Source organism: Marmota marmota, unplaced genomic scaffold, assembly GCF_001458135.2.
Source record: "Marmota marmota marmota unplaced genomic scaffold, marMar, whole genome shotgun sequence".
In the NCBI taxonomy this organism is placed as follows: Eukaryota; Metazoa; Chordata; class Mammalia; order Rodentia; family Sciuridae; genus Marmota; species Marmota marmota.
Window position 1 is genome coordinate 1696997 of NW_026000170.1, and position 8020 is coordinate 1705016.

An 8020-nucleotide genomic window follows, 5' to 3' on the forward strand; every position below is an offset into this window, starting at 1 on the left:
GCTTTTCTAAAAGCATCTTTGATGATCATACCTTACCCCAAGACTGCCCAGGGCAGTGGTGAAGGACTCAGAATCAGTGACTGGTTCTGCTTCTGGGTCTGCCTTTCAGCTGTGGGTCTGTCCTCTTTCCTTCTTAAAGGATCAATCCAACAAAGGCACCGGAAGCCCTTGGCATCCACCTCAAGTGCCACTATTATAATTGACCACTAGGAACTACCCATCAGATCACATTCTCTGGGGGAGTTGGTCCCCAGAAGACAGCACCCTTCTCTCTGCCTCCATTCCCTGATCCCTGGCTGGACTAGGCCTTCTTCTGCACCCATCTGAATCTTCTCCCCATGGCCCTAGGGCACTGTGCTGTACTGTCTGTCTGTCTCTTGTCTATCTCCACACGCAGGCTGTATCTTGAAGGTGGTGACTGGGACTTCCATGCTAACACATTCATTCACTCATCTATCACAAAGCATCTCCTATGTGCCTGAGGATCACTGTGAACAGTGTGATGTCACATCAATTATCCAATCAACAACCCCGGATACCTGTCATCTGTGGGGAATTCATGTAATGAAAGTGCCTGCAAAAGGTTTTAAGTTCAAAGAAGAACTGCAATGCGAACACAATTCCTAGGAAATATGTCAGTCCTGATAGCATCTGATCAGCTGGATCACAGGCTGAATTTTATGTAAAACAGAATCTCTCTTCCTCCTCTCCCTCTACCTCTCCCTGGCTTTCTTTCTCTCCCCCCCCCACTTCTTTTCTCCCTCCCTGTTGGCCTCTCTTCCTCTCTAAATCTGGAGAAAGTCAGCAATTTCTTAGCAATTTATACAGGCTTTTCCATGCTCCAAACGTCATTGTTCCAAAGCCTGCTCCCTGGAGGGACTATCCGCATAGTTCATCAGCCAGGGCTTTGAAAAGGAAACAAAACCACCACCCACAACCACAGTTTTGTTTTGACTGTGGCTTCTCTGCTTACTGAAGACAGTGTCCCTCCCCGGCCCCTGGACTCTGGCCCCACAGCCCTATGAGGAAACAAGACCAGCAGAGACCGGAGGCAGAGGCGCGACTCAGAGAGCTCAACACACCTGAGCTGTAAATGTCCCCTCCACTGTCTCCCAACAGGGCAAGAACAGACTCTTGAACTACTGAATGGTCCAAGTCACCTCCCCAGACACACCTCCAGCCTTCCAGTCCCCAATATACCTAAACCTCTGCCAGTCCCTTTCTGGACTTTTCTCCTCCACTCGTACTGTTTCTTGTCTGTTACACCCTTTGACCACCAGCCATTCAAAACCCAGCAAGCTCCTACTTATGCATTAAGGCCCAGCTCAAACAGCCTCTTGCGATGGCATTCTGGATTCCTCCAGCAGACTGATAGCTGGTTCCTTTGTGCTCCCAGGTCTCTGCTCAGGTCTGTCACTCTACTGAAGACCTTCTGATAACTGTTCACATGCCCATTGAATGTCATGGACTGTGACCTTGATGACATGGACCAGGTAGGTCTTCATGGTCGCAGGCATCCAGCGCAGAGCTATTGTTTGTACTGTATATCAAGTCATGCTAACACCTCAAGATTCTACCAGCACTCTAGCCTGAGACCAAAATACCCCTTCCTGTACCAAATAGGATTTCACATCAAGTCAAACAGCAGATATGTTTCACAGAGAACATAGCTCAAGACCTAAAAAAGGGCCAAAGGTATCTCCCTGGAACCAGGAGTCAGCTTTCATCAGAAATGTGCCTACTGGTCAGTTAAGTGGAGCCACTCAAGTTGGCAGCCAACAAGGTGTGACATCAGAGGCCTGCAGACCAGGCACCAAGCCTGATACTCCCACCCCGTCACCTGTGACCAGTTCATTTTCTGAGCTACACTGTAAAAAAATCTCAGTGTATAGACAAGTGATGCCCAAAGGTTTTGGATCTTTCACTCCAGTCACTACCATCCTGGGGGAATTTGTTTTTCAGATTGGCCAGCTGGTGACCAAGGGGAGGGGATAATTCCAGGAGACAGTGAGTATGAGGCCTGAAGGGAAAGGCAATGCTACACCGGGCATCTGCAGAACCTCAGATGTATCCGTGGACAAGTTTTCACCCTTTTCCACCCTTCAAAGTGGCCCTGCCAGTGCCGTAGTGCACGCCTGCAAACTCAGCAACTCAGGAGGCTGAGGCAGGACTCCAAATTCGAGGCCAGCCTCAGCAACTTAGTGAGGCCCTCAGCAATTTACCGAGATCCTGTCTCAAAATAAAAAATAAAAAGGGAGGTAACTCAGTGTTTAAGTGCTCCTAGGTTCATTCACCAGTGCATGCGCCCATGTGCGCGCGCACACACACACACACACACACACACGCACACACACACATATTCACACACAAAGAGTCTTTCCACTGTCTATAACAAAACTGTGAGTCCTTGCATATACCAGGTGACCTCATCCCACTGAAGTGTGGGGGGAAAATCTGCAAAAGCAAGCAAATTCAGAGGAATTACAGCTGTGTGAGACAGCTGCAGAGAAAGAGTGCACAGATGTGCAGGTATCTGTGCAAGGCAGCCTAGTCTACAGAGCAAGTGGCCCAGGGAATAGCAAGGAGGGGGCTCAGCTTTCAAAGCCAAGACTGCTTTTAGGAAAATAAGATTAAGTTAGTGAAGTGATCAGCTGTAACCTAGTATCCAGTGTCACATATAACTCACTCAGGGTCCAAACCTGGTTCTCCAATACCCCATATGGGTCATTAAATCCCTTGAACAAGTTTTACGTTGAATAGATCAACATTCCTCCTAATACTTGGTGAAAAGCTGTTCTCTTGCATCTAATTAAGCACAAGATGAGACAGCTGGGGGGCTTATTCATCCACCCCCACTCACTGATTGGCTTCACCATCTTTAATTGATGTACACTGTAAAGGACACATGCTTGGTAAAGACAAAATCAGGGTCATGAAGTTCCTGACCCATGTCCACACCTCTCTCCTCCAAGCAGGGGTGTTGACTCCACCTCTACCCCCAAAGAGATAATGCTGTTCTAGCTGTGACTAAGCACACTTAGGCTTCATTTAGCATTGAGGTCAGTGGTACTGGCCCAGCCTGTGACAGACTACCTCAATGTCCTGCCCCTCTGTGGCTGTGAGGACGGCAAGGAGAGGAAAGGAACAGGAGTTACATATGTAACGGCACAGCCTTAGATCACAAGTGTGATATAGATGAAAACCCAGCGAACTTAGGCTCTCATTAATGCACTCAACAAACCTCAGCTCACATGTACCAAATGCTTACTATACTCCCAGCACTGGGTTAAGTCCTTTACCTAAACAATGTTAAGAGTGAGTGTTCTATAATCCAGGTGTCTATGCAAATCCTGACCCCACCATTAATGAATTGTATGATGGTGGACAAGCTACTTAGCTTCTCAGTGTCTCCATTTCTTTTCCAATAGGACAATATCAATACTAATTTTAAAGAGACATTTAAGGATTGAGTAAAAACTCATAAAATGCTAAACTTAAACCACAGAGTAGGCACTTAGTACCAACATGAGCAATTATGATCCCATTAGTTAGTTATAGTAGTCTACAGAGAAGGCAGAATATTTCTTCAAATTTTACCAATAAACCTTTGAAAGACTGAGTTAACTTGCTCAAGGTCACAGAGTTAACAAGTGACAGAGCTGGGAAATGAATGCAGGCAAATGGACCCCAAAGCCTGAAAGTGTGCTCCCTGCCCCCAACAGGGAACACAGCACTATGCAAGGTTCAAGGTATATAAAGACCAGTTGAGAGCTAAGCAAGAGATCTCTACATGGTGGAGTACACACGATAAGAGAGTTATTGAATGATATGGTGGAATGGGTGGAGCAGCAGGGAGCAACAGAATTGTCTTAGAAAGCATCATCCAGAAGGAGACTTGAGTTCTAGTCTCAAAGAATGGTAAAGAATTTGCCAATCAAGGAGAAAAAGGAACAGTCCAGAAAGTAAGGCCAAAAGAGCAGTGAGTTAGGAGATATGGCAGAAGCTCAGAGAAAGTGGCAGAAGTGAGGGTGGGAGGGCTGGCTAATTTCAAAGAGCCATGTGTACAAGGTCAAAGGTTATATTTTATTTTGTAAAGACGATGATTTTCAAACCTGGACAGAGGAGTCACCTTTAATGCTTGAAAAACACCTGCCAATCCATGTTCTTTCTGACCAACAAGAATATAAGCCAGTACAAAGAAGAATGAAATTATGTCATTTGCAAGAAAATGAAGGGAACTTGAGAGCATTAGTTTAGACAAAATAAGCCAAACTCAGAAAGTCAAGGATTGTATATTTTCTCTTCTATGCAGAAGCTAGAGAGGAAAAAAGAAAGGTGGGGGATCTCATAAAAATTAAAGGGAGACTAGTAAAGGATAGGGGGAGAGATGTAAGAAGGGAAAAGAAAATACTGAGGAAAGATATTGACCAAATCATATTGTTACATTGTGTGCATGTATGAATATGTAATAATGAATTCCACTACTGTGTACGATTATAATGCATCAATAAAAATATTGAAAATTTTCTTAAAGTAAATAAAGAAAAACAAATGAACAGAAAAAAGTATGAGGCAATAGAGTAGTATGTTCTGATTTGGCTTAGCAACAAATTCTGGTTCTGGAATGAGGGGAGACAGGAGGACAGAGACTGGTATGATCAGACCAACAGGAACAGATGAAAGGATGAGAGCTGGAAACAATGGCACTCTGTGACCTAATACATTAAGCTAGGGTTTCTCAACCCACACTATTAATATTTTAGAACAGACAGTTCTTCCTTGAGGGGTGATGGGCTGTCCTTTGCAACATGGAATACTTAGCAACATCCCCTGATCTCTCCCCACCCCATGTGAATAGCATCCTCCCCACTTTATGGTTAAAATGGTCTCCAGACATTCATTACCAGATGTCTCTTGAGGGGCAAATCAAAACCCTAGTTGAAACAATTGCTTTAAACCCTATCATCCCAACTTTACCGATGAGAAAATCCAGTTACAAAAAGTACAGGAAGGAAGGCATCAGCATCCGCTGGGATTCAAAGGCTGGTGGTCTGGCTCCAGGACCTGAGACAGTGAGATTCAGCTGGCCACTCAATTGCAAGGATGTCTGAGTTTGAACAAAAAACATCAAGACATACTTGTTCAAAAAGGGAAAAGCCTGGTCCCCCGTGGTCTGAGCAAGCAGGAGGCCGCTCAGACGGTACAGAGGAACCCTCTACCGCTGGACTAGGTTTTGTGTACAGCACAGACGATCTGGGATCCAAATCCTGGCTGGGCCCTTTCCAAACTGTGTGGCCCTGGGCGATTACTTAATCTCACTGCATTTCATTTCGCCTATTTGTAAATAGGAATAGGAGACCCTATTCATAGGCTTGATGTGAGAGCTCAGGCAGTTAGAGCAAAATGGAAAGTTGGAGCTACATGATCGATCCTGTCCCCTCCTTCTGAACCTTTCCTTTACCTCCGCGTTCCATAGAGCCCCATATCGAGGGCACCCCCGAGTCGGTGAGACGCCCTCACCCGCAGATTAGCGGTGTGGAACTGACTGCACCCCTCTCCACTAGCAGAGCATCCCATTGAGGCTTTAGGGGGCGCCAACAGCCTTTTTACTCCGCAATCCACTCTGATTTCAGGGTCGGTGGGTGGGGGTGCGCCCAATGCGCGCCAGGAGCTGGGTGCCTCCAAAACAAGCCAGGTAAATAGTTCAACTTGGCGACACTTAAATTTCATGCAGGTAAACCCCGGGCAGGCCCGAGGTCAAAGCCAGTCACTGTCGCGGAGCGGGTGGCTCAGCCTTGCTCCTGGAGGCGGAGGAGAGAGGCGCCCAGATTTGGAAAGGACCAGGAGTCCGAAGCCAGGCTGCAGAGATGGGGAGCAAAGAGTTGTTTGATATCGAAAAAGAAACGTATGGAGCAAAGGGAGCAACAGGGTAATCGTAGGAAGAGGAGGAAAAAGAAAAAGGAAATGCTAGGAAGCAAGTGATCCCTGGGGGACTCAGCCTACATACAACACCTGGGCAGGGGTTCGAGAACAAAGCAGCAGTTTCAGGTCCTAAGTGTTCTAGGTGTTTCCGAAGAGGGGGCGCTCGGGAGAAGCCGGGGCCCGCTGGGAAAGCCCAGCACCCCTGCGCCCTGGGCGCGCTCTGGGGCGCCGCTTACCTTCGCCAGGACCGCAGGCGCGCACTTCCGGGGGGCTGCACTCCCGGGCGCTCGGGGGCTGAGCCGGGGCACCCGGAGCCGAACACCGAGGAAAGGACGCGCGACAAAGCGCCGCTCGGGTTTGGGTTGGCACCGGAGCCTCGGAGAGAAATCCCGGACCACCCGCACGGGTCGGGCCTGAGCTGGGCACACGGAGTCCCGGCCTCGGGGCTCACGGACAACTGTGCTGAGCCCCGCAAACGCTGCAGGAGCCCGAGTCCGTGGGAGGAAAAGGTTGTCTCATTTCCTTCGATCTCTCCCCTCCTCCATCCCCTCGGCTCTGGACCTGCCCTCCCTCTCCCCCGCCCCCTTCCCCAAGCCAGCGGCCCATGTGGGATCTCGCAAGACAAGAAACCTGAACGGCAGCGGCGCGCGGCGCCTCCCTCCGCGCCAAGTTAGTTTGCGTTCCCAACTCCTGCCTGCTTCCCCGCGCTTCCGACAGTCTTCAAAGCCAAGAGACTCCCCAGCGGCTGTCCCCACCCTGTCCCGAACTTCCCAGCCGTTCCCCCTTCTGTAACAAGCCCAGTTTTGGAAGCAGACCTCCAAGCTCTTGCCAGCATCCATCCTCCCATTTCTGTCCTGTCGCCTGCTTTGAACCGTATTAAAATACCCAACTCAGACAGGAAATAGCCACTTACTTTGTTAAATTTGATCAACTGTATTTTTTTCCCCGAGTGAAGAGTTTAAAGCCTGATGCATAATCTCGAAGGAATGCTCATTTTTATGGGAAAGAGAGCAGCTGAAGCCTTTGGCCTTGCTCACTCAGGTTTGAGGTTTTATTCGTTAAATTCGACAAGTATTTATTAAGAATGTGATGGGGCCGAGCTCCGGTGTTGGAAATGCAGAACCGAAACCAGAGGGAGGGCATCCTGTTCCTAGACAATCATCACAGGTCACAAATGCAGGGAAGATGAGATCCCCACGGATGCTGTCATGGGTCGGGGAGTGGGTGAGCTTTCTGCTGAGTGAAAATAGACTGGGCAGAGGCAAGAGGGAAAGAGCCCCATCAGGAGGCAGTCCAGCAAAGGACAGAGCCGAGGTAGTGAGTGATCTTGAGGAACAGGGAAAAATACTGTAGGACGAGTCCATCAAGAAAGGATAGGAGCTAAGGAGGGCAGTACAGTAGAATCCCATATCTGATGAAGAAGGACTGTATGGGGTGGAGATGTGGAGAGATTGAAAGAGAGCAGGAGAGAAGTGACTCCCAGGACCCTGGGTGGAGTAACAAGTCCCAAGCGGTTGACCAAAATCTCGGCACCAACTGGACCTGCTACTGGAAGTGTGGTCCAGGAACAGACAGTATTAATAGAACACTGAAAACTTACTAGAAATGGAGATTCTCAGGACTTCCTTGATCTACTGAATCAGAATCTGCATTCTAACAAAATTTCCAAGTGATTCAAGGATTCAAGTATGCCTTACAATTTGGAAACATTTTTCTCTAGACCACTGACTATAGACCTTCATTCCCTGGCTTTATATTAAAAACACCTGGGAAACTTTTAAAACCACTAAGAACCCCCAGCTCCACCCACACAAATACTTAATTAGTCTGGAGTGGGGCTCCCATATCAGTATTTTGGAAATGTTCTTCAGGTGATCTAATACAGAGTTGAGAAGCAACTAGACTACTCAAGAGCTACTCCATTTAACTTGACACCTTGACTTGAAAGGAAAACAGTACCCGTTTAAATGAAAGCGAAAATACAAGTTATCCTGCTCTCATGAAGAGACAGACAAATCAAGGAACCAGGTTCTAGCCTCAGACAATCACTAAATTACTATCATGAACTTGGGTAAGCCCTTCTCCCTCAGATGCCCTT

The 8020-nt window shown here is 47.8% G+C and overlaps 1 protein-coding gene across 4 annotated transcripts in view; it reads right to left on the minus strand.

Annotated features, from left to right (window-relative positions):
* Eva1a (eva-1 homolog A, regulator of programmed cell death) overlaps positions 1-6755 on the minus strand; it is a 60819-nt gene extending 54064 nt beyond the window's left edge. For 2 of the 4 annotated variants that reach the window (XM_015499858.2, XM_048787425.1), the window contains exon 1: positions 6159-6466. The gene's annotated coding sequence lies outside the window, so the exon portion shown is untranslated. Of the gene's footprint in view, positions 1-6158; positions 6468-6737 lie in introns of those variants that run through there. The other 2 variants (XM_048787426.1, XM_015499860.2) reach the window with 2 other exon arrangements.
* Positions 6756-8020: the final 1265 nt, after the last annotated feature.